This window comes from Oncorhynchus kisutch, linkage group LG19 (genome assembly GCF_002021735.2).
Source record: "Oncorhynchus kisutch isolate 150728-3 linkage group LG19, Okis_V2, whole genome shotgun sequence".
Classification (NCBI taxonomy): Eukaryota; Metazoa; Chordata; class Actinopteri; order Salmoniformes; family Salmonidae; genus Oncorhynchus; species Oncorhynchus kisutch.
Window position 1 is genome coordinate 23,756,186 of NC_034192.2, and position 16,507 is coordinate 23,772,692.

Sequence of the window (16,507 nt, forward strand, 5' to 3'; positions counted from 1 at the left end):
GCTGAAAGTCCGTATTGCCAGTCTGAGGTCCTGAGCAGGTTTTCATCGAGCATCTCTTGGTACTTTGCTTCCTTCATCATTCCCTCGATCCTAACTTGGTGGTCCAAAGTTGAGGAAATCTGGTGATGAGGTAGTACTCTGTTGGGGACAGGGGGCACTGTCTGGCTGCCAGCTGAAGGCAGAATAGATAGGTGGACATGGGTAGAGGGACTGTTGTTGTCGACCTGCTGTTTGACGTTGGCGATCACTTGCCTGGCATCAGGGTTTCAAGGACCAGAGCCGGTTCCTGGGGGCGAACAGTCCACTTCCAGTGGGGCTAAGCTATTTGCCAGGCGGAGCGGATCGTCGAAGGCAGGAAAGTAACGCCCAGGTCGCAACTTTCCCCAGGCCCTTTCACCTAACCACCTCTGCATTGTCATCCTGAAAGTTGCCATATTCAAGTTCATTTCATTACATTTTGGAAGGTGGAAAAAAGTGTACAATATGGATTGAACAATCGTCTCTTGGTTTAAACTGCTACTTGTGGCCTCAGTTCCATAATGATTCAAATAGGCTACGTGTTCCAAATTATTGCAGAATGAAAGTCTAATATGATCCACTAATGCTAGTAACCCCCAGGAACAACTACACGTACGTACGTGACAAAGGAAAGAAAGTTAAACAGAATGTAATAATACAAAATCTTGGCTACAAATTGAATGAAACTAATACTAAAGTGACAGTTATAAATGTTTGTGGGTATTACTTATGGTGGCTCCTGATAGTGGCTAATATTTCATATGATACTAATTGCCAAATAGAACTGAGTAAAGCCCAGGCATATAATTAAAATATTCTAAAGCGCATACATCAACTCGGCAGGTTCGTCCCTATGGAAGCTTATAGCTTGGATCTCCAAATTTCATCCAGACAAATGAGAGCATACAAGAATAATTCTGAAAAATGGCATTTATAACCTACTGTGGAAAATGGTCCGCAATACATGTCGATATGATTCAGCTTGCCATGTGACTGGTTTCACATTTGTCTCAATTGGTGCCTCTGAGGCAGTTCGGAGGGCTGTGTGAGGACCTTAAGGAAGAATCCGTTTTTTAATGATTCTATACTTGATCTTGTTTTAATTTGTACATTTTGTGTTTGTTTGCTTATATATTTTGTATGTTAACTATGTATTTTAATATGTTTTGTAACTTTCCCCAGATCATTGTTGTAAATGAGAATGTATTCTCAGTCAACTCACCTGGTAAAATAAGGAATAAACGTTCGTTGACGTGTTAGTACAACTGTCAGCCTGGTTAGCAATGTTTGGCCTGCTCTTTTCTGCATGAGCTGCTGAGCTGGGTGCTCTGTCCTGGACTGTGCTAATGAATTCAGAGAGAGAACGTGTGTGGAGAGGAAGAGGGCGAAAGTGGCAGCGTGGGAAGAGCCATTTTGCGGGACTGAAGTGATGTGGAAACAGTGAATGTAGGTTATCATAGAGAGACAGAGGGACCATGAAGGGGGTACAATGTGCCGTGAGTTGTATGTCGCGAACAGGCTTCTACATCCCAGGCCACCACACAGACAAGATTGAAAGTTTAATGTTTTTAAATGTCTAAATCTCAGGGTTATAAAACGGCTAGATAACCACACATTTGAAAATATGGAGGCTAGACACCCAAAATATGCAGGGTGTCACGAATATTACCGAAGGTGACTCCCCTTCTTGTTCGGGTGGCGCTCGGCGGTCGTCGTCGCTGGTCTACTAGCTATCGCCGATCCGTTGTTCTGTGTTCCTTTGGTTTTGTCTGATTGGTATCACCTGTTTCTTGTTTGGTTGTTAGGGGAGGGTTATATATAGTTCGTTCAGCCCGCTTCTGTTTCGTGCGGGCTTGTCAGTCTGTTTGTTGTTTGAGTGTATTTTTGTTTGTATTTTGGGTTTCACGCTGTCCGTTTATATTTCTGATCATTTGTTTTCCTACTTTTGGTTCATGTTATGTTTCCGGGACATTAAAGCGTGTTTTTCCCCACATCTTTTGCTCTCTGCGCCTGACTCCACACCTCCTCACTCATTTCACGTAACACAGGGTGCAATGAAGTGCATAAATAAAATTGACAAATGTGTGGGTTGATTAAACCATTAGTGCCATCAAGGGCAAGGACAGAGGCTCATGTATAGATTGATAACATTCATCACATGATTAAATCTAGGTAAATACGCAGAGTGGAAAATCTAAATGCAAACATGCAACATAGAAAAGAATGCATGATCACTCTCAGGGTTTACACCATTCACATTCAAATCCAAATCAAATCGTATTGTCACATACACATGGTAAGCAAAAGTTCATGCGGAAGTAGCGATCTGTTTGTGTTTCTAGTTCCGACAGTGCAGTAATATCTAACAAGTAATCTAACAAATTCACAATGACTACCTTATACACATAATGTAAGGGGATGGAATAAGAATTTATAAATATATGGATGTTCAATGGCCGTGCGGCATAGGCGAGATGCAATAGAAGTTTATATACTGTATTTTATACCATATGAGATGAGTAATGTAGGATATGTAAACATTATTAAAGTGGCATTATTTAAGTGACTAGTGATATTTTTATTAAATCCATTTATTAAAGTGGCCAGTGATTTGAGTCTGTATGTTGGCAGCAGCCTCTATGTTAGTGATGGTTGTTTAACATTCTGATGCCCTTGAGATAGAAGCTGTTTTTCAGTTTCTCAGTCCCAGCTTTGATGCAGCTCTACTGACCTTGCCTTCTGGATGATAGCGGGGTAGACACGCAGTGGCTCGGGTGGTTGTTGTCCTTGATGATCTTTTTGGCTGGCTACACAGAGGTGAGAAGAAAGCACAGGGAAGGAGGGAGCGTACTGAAATTATGAATCAACCACACTCATTCAATGCTAAGGAGTCAACCGTCCCTTATCTGGCGATTATTGAACACTGTTGACATAGCGCCTTCTTTGGCTTCAGGTTGGTTCCTTGTGATGTTAGGTTTGATACTGGAACTGAGGCTTGCATCGAAATGCAGTGTGCCAATGCCTGTATCACTTTCTCAGAAACACCGCCACTCAGCACATCCTGTAACTCTTCTGAAGTTAAATCTCTTATACCCAAATACTTCTCTGCAGAACCTATTTGTTGTGATTTACATTCCATTTCTGTAGTACAGTTGATAACCATTGCTATGAAGCCAACCTTATTGAAGTATACAGTAGTGTGGACATACCTACTCATTCAAGGGTTTTTCTTTATTTTTACTCTTTTCTACATTGTAGATACTAGTGAATACATCAAAACTATGAAATAACACATATGGAATCATGTAGTAACCAAAAAGTGTTAAACAAATCAAAATATATTTTAGAATCTTCAAAATAGCCACCCTTTGCCTTGATGATGGCTTTGCAACCGTTTGGCATTCTCTCAACCAGGTTCACCTGGACTGCTTTTCCAACAGTCTTGAAAGAGTTCCCACATATGCAGAGCACTTGTTAACTGCTTTTCTTTCACTCTTTCCCAATTGGGTTGAGGTTGTGTGATTGTGGAGGCCAGATCATCTGATGCAGTACTCCATCACTCTCCTTTTTGGCCAAACAGCCTTTACACAGCCTGGAGGTGTGTTGGGTGATTGTCATGTTGAAGAAGAAATTATAGTCCCACTAAACACAAACCAAATGACATGACGTTTCACTGCAGAATGCTGTGGTAGCCATGCTGGTTAACTTCTTGCGCCGAGCAATCCCGTATCCGGGAGCGTAATCATAGCCTCAAGCTCATTACCATAACACAACGTTAACTATTCATGAAAATCGCAAATGAAATGAAAGAAATATATTCACTCACAAGCTTAGCCTTTTGTTAACAACACTGTCATCTCAGATTTTCAAAATATGCTTTTCAACCATAGCTACACAAGCATTTGTGTAAGAGTATTGATAGCTAGCATAGCATTAAGCCTAGCATTCAGCAGGCAACATTTTCACAAAAACAAGAAAAGCATTCAAATAAAATCATTTACCTTTGAAGAACTTCAAACTTTCAATGATCTTTCAATGAGGAGACTCTCAGTTAGGTAGCAAATGTTCAGTTTTTCCAAAAATATTATTTGTGTAGGAGAAATCGCTCCGTTTGGCTAAGAAAAAAACCCAGAAAATTCAGTCATTACAACGCCTAACTTCTTTCAAAATTAACTTCATAATATCGACAGAAACATGGCAAACGTTGTTTAGAATCAATCCTCAAGATGTTTTTCACATATCTATTCGATGATAAATCATTCGTGGCAGTTTGGTTTCTCCTCTGAAGCAAATGGAAAAATACACGCTGCTGGAGAGTACGTAATAATTTCGACGGAGGACACCAAGCGAGCACCTGGTAAATGTAGTCTCTTATAGTCAATCTTCCAATGATATGCCTACAAATACGTCACAATGCTGCAGACACCTTGGGGAAACGACAGAAAGTATAAGCTCATTCCTGGCGCATTCACAGCCATATAAGGAGACATTGGAACACAGCGCCTTCAAAATCTGGGGCATTTCCTGTTTGAAATTTCATCTTGGTTTCGCCTGTAGCATCAGTTCTGTGGCACTCACAGACAATATCTTTGCAGTTTTGGAAACGTCTGAGTGTTTTCTTTCCACAGCTGTCAATTATATGCATAGTCGAGCATCTTTTCGTGACAAAATATCTTGTTTAAAACTGGAACGTTTTTCATCCAATTTTTTTTAGAGCGCCCCCTAATGCATAACTGTTTAACTACCTTATCTGTTTACTTAATCCACAACCCATTATTTTCTTCCTCGTTGGAATGGTGTTCATTAACTTTAATTACTCCTTGTCCGTGTCTCACAATCCCTTCTTATGAACTCATATTGTTAATCAGATATAATAAAACAGAGTATAAGTTTACTTAGTGACAGTTCCATTTAAAATGATTTGTTCAGTCATTTAATCATAATTTTCCCAACAATCCACCCTAAAAATGACTTAACAACTCCTACCATCATTAAACACTACATGGAAATATGGAAGAAGACAACCCCATACATGTACATGTACACACAATCAACTTCAATGACTGTTCTAACTTACATCAGAATCTTAACTCTACTTATCAGGATTTTCCGTTACAATCTTCATGAAAAAACAGTCGCAGACTGTTCTATTCTGCCAAGCCATTCATTACATCTCTGATATAATTGGTGAAGCGCTGTGGATTTTAAATAGATATAATTGATCCAATCCACATTCTCATTGAGAGTGGACCACCAAAAAATACTTGACTCTAATCCTGCCAGGATATAATTTATAGCTTTGATCTCATCTGCCCCCGTGGAACCACAATGTTATTAATACAAACCCTATCATCAAAAGACCCAGACGGAGTACTTATTTTCTCCCGTTTAGTCAATATCATGTCATGGTGTTGAATGAGTATGAAAGGCATTCTCAAAAGTACCAGTACACATACCCCTGTCCAATTAGCCAGTAATACTCGGCCATAACGTCATTCCCCCACACAACCACCACCAGATGTGAGCCCGGGGCCTCCTTATCTTACTGAAATCCCCAGATCTCAACCAGCCTGCCAAATCACTCATTTGCCGCATCAGAAATAACATTATCTGTCCTTTTGCAGGTACTGATTTCCCCAACATATTTCCCAGAAGTAACTGTCTCGTCTTTGATTTAGCATTTTAATTACGACTCTATTCCCAATACATTATTCAAACAGATCATTTAGTGAAATGACATCGTCTTACATCAAAATTCGCTCCGTACTTATTTTAAGTTGAATGAATTAGTCTTTCAATTTGAACCAAACAAACAATTTTAAAACGTTCCGTTTAAATCTTATACCAGTACTAGTGACTATAACTTTCTCTGCAATACAATCAGTTTAATTACAACCAAAAACTATGATTTTTTTAGTTAACGCCTCACCTGGGAACCGAACCCTGGACTGCAGTTTATAAGACTGCTATGCTCACCACTATACCACCAACGCTATGGAACTGACTGAGAATCTCCACAAATAGACCCATTTTACAATTGTCTGTATTCGTAACTCCGGCATCGGGACAACAGAAAATAGCCCTAATTTAAAAGCCCAAAGTTTTCCTCAGCGAGGATTCTCATTAATCTCGCTCTCTTTGTATCTGATCCCTTTTTTTTACCCGATTGTCGCCCCCTTAGTTAAGACACACAAAATGCTTCACTGAAAACCAAATTTTAACTACAAATTGCACACAAAAGGGGCTTGAACACCAAAGGGGAAAATATATAGGACGGTATGTGACATGAATTTATAAGCAATGAAATTGTGCAAAGTTTAAGTGAAACTCATTGTATGGATTAAATTTGAGCATGTATGGGGGTGTGATAGCAATTGGAGTATAAATGTGTTTGCTCTTTTTAATATATAGTAAACTGTTTGGTTGTGTAAATATCAGTCAATGTCTAAGGGAGTTCTCGTGTGTTTAACTTGTTGGTGTTGTTGAGAGTCTGATTTTGAGAGTGTGTGTGTGTGTGTGTGTGTGTGTGTGTGTGTGTGTGTGTGTGTGTGTGTGTGTGTATGTCACGCCACACACTCCGACCAACTGGCCGGTCAGGGTAGTGGGCCTTGTTACCAAGACGACCGCCAGACGTGTCGTTCCTGGCCCCCATCCTGAGCCCCTCTGTACTGCAGATTTCCCACAAGCCCCTGCTCTCTGTGTTGTACCCACCAGGAACAACAGGTCTCAACATTCCACTCCCGTTTCCAGGGCAACCCTAATACCAACAGCACAGCCAGCCTACCTTCCCTGACCTCCAAGTGGAGCCACTTCCTCTCACACACACACACACAGACAGACAGACAGACAGACAGACAGACAGACAGACAGACAGACAGACAGACAGACAGACAGACAGACAGACAGACAGACAGACACACACACACACACACACACACACACACACACACACACACACACACACACACACAGTCTTGTACAGCTAACCTTGTGGTGACACACAATTCAGTCCCATTCAAAATCTTATTTTCCCTTACCCCAAAACCTAACCCTAACCCATACTCTTACCCTTACCCTAACCTTAACCCAAAAATCTAACCCTAACCCATAAAGTAATTCTAACCCTAACACTAATTCTAACCTTAACCCTAAACCCCCTAGAAATAGCATTTGACCTCGTGGGGACTAACAAAATGTCCCCAGGTACTTCTGGTCCCCACAAGAATAGTTAAACACGTCCATACTCACATTATGTTCTTCTATTCTCGTGGGGACCTAAAATACATTTCCATTCAAAACCCTAACCCAAAACCTAACTCCTAAACCTAACAACTAACCCCTTATCCTAAAACTAATTGTAACCCTAAGTCTAATTGTAACCCTAAACCTAATCCATACATTTAAAATAGGCGACGTGGTAAATATCCCCACAGGGGTGAATTTTCCTTGTTTTACTACTTTGCTATCCTTGTGGGGACTTTTAGGGATTTTAAGTTCCCACAAGAATAGAAAAACCAACCAACCCACACACACACACACATGCGCACACACACACCAGAAGTCGTTTCACAATCCTAAAGTGCAGAACAGACTATGGGAGGCGCATAGTACTAGATAGAGTCATGGCTACATGGAACTCTATTCCACATCAGGCAACTGATGCAAGTAGTAGAATCAGATCAGATCAGACACCATATGGAACAGTGGGGACTGTGAAGAGACACACACAGGCACAGACACACACATACACCTGATAACACATGAACTATACACACACTTAAACATGGATTTTGTATTGTAGATATGTGGTAGTAGAGTAGTGGCCTGAGGGTACACACTTAATGTGTTGTGAAAGTGTTAAGAAATGTAATGTCATGTAGTATATTTAATTGTATATAACATTTGGATGTTACCTTGGCAGCAGCTAATGGGGATCCTTAATAAATACAAATACACATACACACAGAGACAGCTGGATTTACTCATATATACACTTTGATTATTTTCTCTCTCCCCTCTTTTCACTCAAATAACAACACACAAAAACAGACCCACACATACAAACTTAAATAAACAGACAATCCACACCCTTGAGGATAATCTCAAATTGAATACATATCATTAATCTGAAGGACAACAAAGACAGGGCAGCAGAGAGAGAGACAGCCTGCTTAGCTGGACCTCACCATGTGCTCTGCTATATTGAGGGCTAGATTCAATCAGATCAAGCACTAACTGAAGGTGTAACTGTGTTGGATCTGGCAAATCGGTGTGCAGATGCTCTTCATCATTGTCAGGAAGCCACACCTTCCTATTCGTGTTTGTCACGCACTGGCCAAAGAGGCTTTTTATTCTCTATTTTGGTTAGGCCAGGGTGTGACTAAGGTAGGCGTTCTATGTTATTTTTTTCTATGTTTTTGTATTTCTTTGTTTTTGGCCGGTATGTTTCTCAATCAGGGACAGCTGTCTGTCGTTGTCTCGGATTGAGAACCATACTTAGACAGCCTGTTTTACCACTATGGGTTGTGGGTAGTTATTTTCTGTTTAGTGTGTGACGGAGCTGTTTTGGTTGTGCCTTTTGTTACTTTGTATTTAGTGTTACGTTATATTTAATAAAATGCCGAACACGTACCACGCTGCACCTTGGTCCTCACCTTCTTCCACCAACGACAATCGTTACAGTGTTAGAAATTCAGAATGAGAAAGTGTAGGCTATATAGAAATAATGAAGCTCAAATTGAAAGATACTTAACTAAATAATGAGGATTTGTTTCAGTCTAATAGAGGTGTACATTACATCTCACATTCCAGTGCTCGAACTTGTAAACAAGGCTGCATGGGATTTATCTTAATGCGACAGCGTGCAGCCAATGTCCTCTTTAGGTATAATGCCAGGAGTTGCTTGTGGATTTGACAACTCCAATGCACTTCCACCTCCGATACCCCAAAACAACCACTATGCGGATGTAGGCTAAAGTGAATGTGATTGAATAGAGCCTTGAATATCCAGCAAGGCAGCAGCTACTCTTCCTGGAGTCCAGCAACATTAAGGCAGTTATATACAATTTTAAATATTACATTACATATTTCAGAACACTTTTCACAACATATTAAGTGTGTTCCCTCAGGCCACTGCTCTACCATCACATATCTACAATACAAAATCCATGTGTACGTGTGTGTAGAGTGCGTGTCTTATCATGTGTATCTGTGTGTGTGTCTCTTCAAAGGGTGTTCGATCATAGGTGTCCAGCTGTGTGCAAGTAGTTTAAACAGACACCTTGGTGCATTCAGCATGTCAACACTACTTACAAAAACAAGTCAATCTCTCCTCCACTTTGAGCCATGAGAGATTTACATGCCTAAATTATGTGTGTGTGTGTGTTTGAAGCGTGGGTGGGGATAGAAAGAGACTAGGAAAAGTACTGCATTGCCCATAATTTGAAGCTTGATATGTCTCTAAACTATACGCTTGGAAACAGGAGACATCATAGAACGTCAAAAAGTAAACATTGCTGGAAACACCTTGCACTTATGGAGCCAGCATCGCACTTGCTAGTAAAGAGATTTGTGATGGCTAAATAACGACAAATACGTTGTTTTGCGCCACAGTTAGCTACATTGATTAGCGGGAGCTGAAATGGTATACAGTTAGTTAGCAATCACTGTAACACTACATTGTTAGTTAAAGTAGTACTGCTGTGTCATTATCATGAATTTGTCATCATATTTGTAGGGCTAATGGTAACAACTTCTAAACTTCCAAAGGTCCAAACAACCATGTACGAATGATAGTACTGTATACCTAGCTTCACTTCGAAATTATGGTATCCTTTAGGCAAATCAGATGTCAATATAGCTTTCATATACATATTGTGATGCACATCCATGCGTATCCACTTCGATGAGTATTATCAGATACTAACTGCCTACACTGACAGAAGACTTACACCGTTAAAGCTACAGTCTGAGATTGGGATTCTGTTGAATGGTTATTTCAGCAGATGTATTGTACACTTGATGTTGGTCTTTGATAAAGTAACCAGCATCCAGCTTACATTCTATCTCGTTCTGATTCATGAATATCACCAAGATATTACACAGAGGTGTCATGGAGGACGCTTTCTGTGTCACCAGTGTTTACAAGGGCAAATCCACACTAATTTCCATGATGTTTTGATAAATAAGAGTGTTTTATTTCGTCTAACCAAACCCTGTCTTACTTGAATCATGATGTCCTAATATTGTCAGGTGCATGGCAGGTGTGTAGGAATGCACCATGAAAATATTTCAAAGTTGCATTTGAATTGCATTTGACCAAATACTTATTTTCCACCATAATTTGCAAATAAATTAATAAAAAATCCTACAATGTGATTTTCTGGATTTTTTTTCTCATTTTGTATGTCATAGTTGAAGTGCCTTTCCAACATAATCCAGGTAGAATCAGGAATTCCCCAGAGCTAGGCCCCTTAATTTTTTCAAATTTTACTGACAACATGCCATGGCTTTGAGTAAGGCCAGTGTGTCTATGTATGCAGATCACTCAACACTATACACGTCAGCTACTACAGTGACATAAATTACTGCAATATTTAACAAAGAACTGAAGTTAGTTTCAGAATGGGTGGCAAGGAATAAGTTAGTCCTAAATATTTCAAAAATTATTTTATTTTTGTGACAAATAATTCACTAAACCCTAAACCTTAACTAAATCCTATAATGAATTATGTGGAAATTGAGCAAGTTGAGGTGACTAAACTGCTTGGATTGTAAACTGTCATGATCAAAACATATTGATACAACAGTAGCTAAGATGGTTAGAAGTCTGTCCATAATAAAGCGCTGTTTTGTCTTCTCAACAGCACTATCAACAGGGCAGGCCCTAGTTTTGTCGCACTTTAACTACTGTTCAGTCATGTGGTCAGGTGCCACAAAGAGGAGACTTAGGAAAATTGCAATTGGCTCAGAACAGGGCAGCACGGCTGACCCTTAGTACACATCGAGCTCACATTAATAATATGCATGTCAAAGAGGAGGAGAGATTAATGCCATCGCTACTTGTATTTGTGAGAGGTATTGACATCTTGAATGCACTGAGCTGTCTGTTTGAACTACTGGCACACAGCTCAGACACACATGTGTACCCCACCAGACATACCACCGATGTCTCTTCACAGTCCCAAGTCCAGAACAGACTATGGGAGGTACACAGTACTACTCTATTCCACATCAAGTAACTCATGCAAGCAGTAAAATTTGATTTAAAAAACAGATACAAATACACCTTATTGAACAGCAAGGAACGTGAAGCAACACCAACACAGGCACAGACACATGCATACAAACACACAATAACGTATGCACTATACACATGCGTACACATGGATTTTGTGTTGTAGATATGTTGTAGTAGAATAAGGGTCTGAGGGCACACATTTAATATGTGAATTTATTGTCATGTTTTTAAATTGTTAGAACTGTCTTAATTTTGCTAGACCCCGGGAGAAGTAGCAAGCTAATGGGGATCCATAATAAATACAAAAACACACACACAAACAAACATACACACTTGTGCATGCAGACTCATGCTCTCTCTGTCACATGCAGGTACACACACGTGCACGCAAACACAGACACACACACACACACACACACACACACACACACACACACACACACACACACACACACACACACACACACACACACACACACACACACACACACACACACACCATCAGAGTCAGATACATAGATGAATAGGAGAAAGAGACACTGACTAAAGAAGGAACGGATGGAAAGAATAGAGCAAACAGATGGTTCTAGCTTAGGGTTTACGAAAGTGTCAGGTAGAAGAAGAAGAAGAACAGAATCAAGAGCAAGAACAATAAAGATGCCAATGAAGAACATGTAGGTAGGAGGGGTTATGGTGATGGTGTTTCTGTGCACACTAGCTGTGCACACTCCTGTAATGTTAAATACAAGTCAAGTCTACAAGTTAACTCTAATTTGCTCCAGGCGTGCCTTACTGCTATGGCTGCCCTTATGAAAAAAGATTGCAGTCAGAGTGCAGTATAACTGCAGTATACTGTAGTATAAGTGCTTTTAGAGTGCAGTACACTGCAGTTATTCTGCGATTTCTGCGTCCAAAATACCAGAGTCGACTGCAGTTACTGCACTTTTGTTACAGTTTTTGTAAAGTTGACCTTGTAAAACAACACATTTCACTACACCTATCCGATGTATGTGATAATAAAACATATTTTTTAAATGAAAATACAGTAACAGTCAAAAGGTTGGACACACCTACTCATTCAAGGTTTTTTCTTTATTTGTACTGTTTTCTACATTGTCGGATAATAGTGAAGACATCAAAACTATAAAATAACACATATGGAATCATGCAGCAACCAAGATAAGGTGATGGTAGAGGCCAGGTCATCTGATGCAGCACTCCATCACTCTCCTGCTTGGTCAAATAGCCCTGTTGGGTCATTGTCCTGTTGAAAAACAAATGATAGTCCCACTAATTGCAAACCAGATGGGATGGTGTATTGCTGCAGAATGCTGTGGTAGTCATGCTGGTTAAGTGTGCCTTGAATTCTAAATAAATCACTGACAGTGTCACCAGCAAAGCACCCCCATACCATCACACCTCCTCCTCCATGCTTCACGGTGGGAACCACACATGCGGAGATCATCCATTCACCTACTCTGCGTCTCACACAGGCACAGTGGTTGGCACCAAAAATCCCAAATTTGAACTCATCAGACCAAAGGACAGATTTCCATCCATCTAATGTACATTGCTCGTGTTTCTTGTCCCAAGCAAGTCTCTTCTTATTGGTGTCCTTTAGTAGTGGTTTCATTGCAGAAATTCGACCATGATGGCCTGATTCATGCAGTCTCCTCTGAACAGTTGATGTTGAGATGTGTCTGTTACTTGAACTCTGAATTTATTTGGGCTGCAATCTGAGGCAAGTAACTCTATTGAACTTATCCTCTGCAGCAGAGGTAACTGTGGGTCTTCCTTTCCTGTGGCGGTCCTCATGAGAGCCAGTTACATTGTAGTGCTTGATGGTTTTTGCGACTGCACTTGTAGAAACTTTCAATGTTCTTGAAATTTCCCGGATTGACTGTCCTTGTCACATTCTGACCTTAGTTCCTTTGTTTTGTCTTTTGTTTTAGTATGGTCAGGGCGTGAGTTGGTTGGGTTGTCTATGTTAGTTTGTCTATGATTTTCTATTTCTGTGTTTGGCCTGGTGTGGTTCTCAATCAGAGGCAGCTGTCAATCATTGTCCCTGATTGAGAACCATATTTAGGTAGCCTGTTTTCCATTGTGTTTTGTGGGTGGTTGTTTTCAGTCTTTGTGTGTCTACACCAGACATAACTGTTTCGGTTGTTTCTTTGTTGTTTGTTTTTCAGTGTTCAGTTTTTTCATTAAATAAGATGAACACTTACCACGCTGCGCTTTGGTCCTCACCTTCTTCCACCGACGATGGCCGTTACAGTCCTTCATGTCTTAAAGTAATGATGCTGTCATTTCTCTATGCTTGTTTGAGCTGTTCTTGCCATAATATGGACTTGGTCTTTTACCAAATAGGGCTATCTTCTGTATACCACCCACCCACGCCCTGGCCATAGAGAGGCTTTTATTCTCTATTTTGGTTAGGCCAGGGTGTGACTAGGGTGGGCATTCTATGTTAATTTTCTATGGTTTGTATTTCTTTGTTTGGCCGGATGTGGTTCTCAATCAGAGGCAGCTGTCTATCGTTGTCTCTGATTGAGAACCATACATAGCCTTGTCCCACCTGTGTGGTGTGGGTAGTTGCTTTCTGTTTTTGTGTCTGCACCAGACAGAACTGTTTCGGTTGTTCTCTTTGTTGTTTTGCATTTTAGTGTTCAGTTTCGGATAAACAATATGAACACGTACCACGCTGCACCTTCGTCCTCACCTTCTTCCACCAACGCCCGTTACACCTTGTCACAACACAACTGATTGGCTTAAACACATTAGGAAGGAAAGAAATTAAAATTAACTTATGTCACGTTCTGACCTTTTATTTCTGTTGTTTTTGTCATTATTTAGTATGGTCAGGGCGTGAGTTGGGGTGGGCAGTCTATGTTTGTTTTTCTATGATTTTGGGATTTCTATGTTTCGGCCTAGTATGGTTCTCAATCAGAGGCAGGTGTCATTAGTTGTCTCTGATTGAGAATCATACTTAGGTAGCCTGGGTTTCACTGTTTGTTTGTGGGTGATTGTCTATGTTAGTTGCTTGTGTCAGCACAGTCCTTATAATAGCTTCACGGTCGTTATTTGTTTATTGTTTTTTTATTCAGTGTTCAGTGCTTTCTTTAATTAAATATTCATGAACACACCACGCCGCATTTTGGTCCTCCGATCCTTCTCACCTCTCCTCTTCAGATGAAGGAGGAGGAAGACCGTGGCAACTTATAACAAAGCACACCTGTTAATTGAAATACATTCCAGGTGAAATATCTCATGAAGCTGGTCGAGAGAATACCAAGAGTCTGCTAAGCTTTCATCAAGGAAAAGGGTGGCTACTTTGAAGAATCTCAAATGTAAAATATATTTTGATTTTTTTTAACACTTTTTTTGTTACTACATCATTCCATCTGTGTTATTTCATAGTGTTGATGTCTTCACTATTATCCTACAATGTAGAAAATGGTAAAAATCGAGAACCCTGGAATGAGTAACTTAGGTTTGTCCAAACTTTTGACTTTTGTACCGTATATATATTTATATTATACTTTTATTGAACAATGGAAACATAAGATGATGATACAAAAACTATGAGTACACAACTGCCCCCACAACACCTGTTGTATATGTGTGACAATGGCGGAATAACATTAAAAACTTGTTAACTATGATTGATGGTGATGGTCGTCTTTGCTCGCTGTAACCAAAAAAGTGACATATGCTACCAGGAGTGGAAATCATGTTTTTTCTGTGAATGTCGGAGTTTATGGAAGTGCCACCAGAGTATTTTTTGGTATATTTGTATATGCCAAGGCAGCAGCTACTTTTCCTGGGGTCTTGCAAAATTAAGGCAGTTATACAGTTTTAAAAACATTACAATACAATAATTACAGATTTCACAACACACTAAGTGTGTGCCCTCAGGCCCATACTTCACTACCACATACCTACAACACAAATTCCATGTGTACGTGTGTGTATAGTGCATACGTTATCATGTGTCTGTGCCTATGTTTGTGTTGCTTCACAGTCCCTGCTGTTCCATAAGGCATATTGCTATCTTTAAAAAAAATCTGATTCTACTGCTTGCATCAGTTACATGATGTGGAATAGAGTTCCATTTAGTCATGGCTCTATGTAGTACTGTGCGCCTCCCATAGTCTGTTCTGGACTTGGGGACTGTGAAGAGACCTCTGGTGGCATGTCTTGTGGGGTATGCATGGGTGTCTGAGCTGTGTGCTAGTTGCTTAAACAGACAATTTGGTGCCTTCAACATGTCAAAACCTCTCACAAATTGCATGTAGTGAAAAAGTCAATCTCACCTCAACTTTGAGCCAGGAGAGATTGACATGCATATTATTCATGTATGCTCTCTGTGTACATCCAAGGGCCAACTGTGCTGCCCTGTTCTGAGTCATTTGCAATTTTCCCAAGTCCCTCTTTGTAGCACCTGACCACACGACTGAACAGTAGTCCAGGTGCGGCAAAATTAGGGCCTGTAGGAGCTGCCTTGTTGATGGGGCTGTTAAGAATGTAGAGCAGCACTTTATTATGGACATACTTCTCCCCATCTTAGCTACTGTTGTAACAATATGTTTTTACCATGATAGTTTACAATTCAAGTTTACTCCAAGTAGTTTAGTCACCTCAACTTGCTAAATTTCCACATTATTTATTACAATATTTAGTTGAGGTTTAGGGTTAAGTGAATGATTGTCCCAAATACAATGCTTTTTTAGTTTTTGAAATATTTAGGACTAACTTATTCCTTACCACCCACTCTGAAACTAACTGCATCTATTTGTTAAGTGTTGCAGTAATTTCAGTTGCTGCAGTAGCTGACGTGTATAGTGTTGAGTCATCCGCATACATACTCAAAGCAAGTGGCATGTCATTAATAATGATTGAAAAAAGTAAGGGGCCTAGACAGCTGCGCTGGGGAATTCCTGATTCTACCTGGATTATGTTGGAGAGGCTCCCATCAAAGAACACCCTCTGTGATCTGTTAGACAGGTAACCCTTTATCCACAATGTATCAGGGAGTGTAAAGCTATAACACAAACATTTTCCAGCAGCAGACTATGATTGATAATGTCAAAAGTCATACTGAAGTCTAATAAAACAGCCCCCACAACATTTGTATTATCAACTTCTCTCAGTCAATTATCAGTCATTTGTGTAAGTGCTGTGTGTCACGCCCTGGTCTAAGTATTTTGTGTTTTTTCTTCATGTATTAGGTCAGGCCAGGGTGTGGCATGG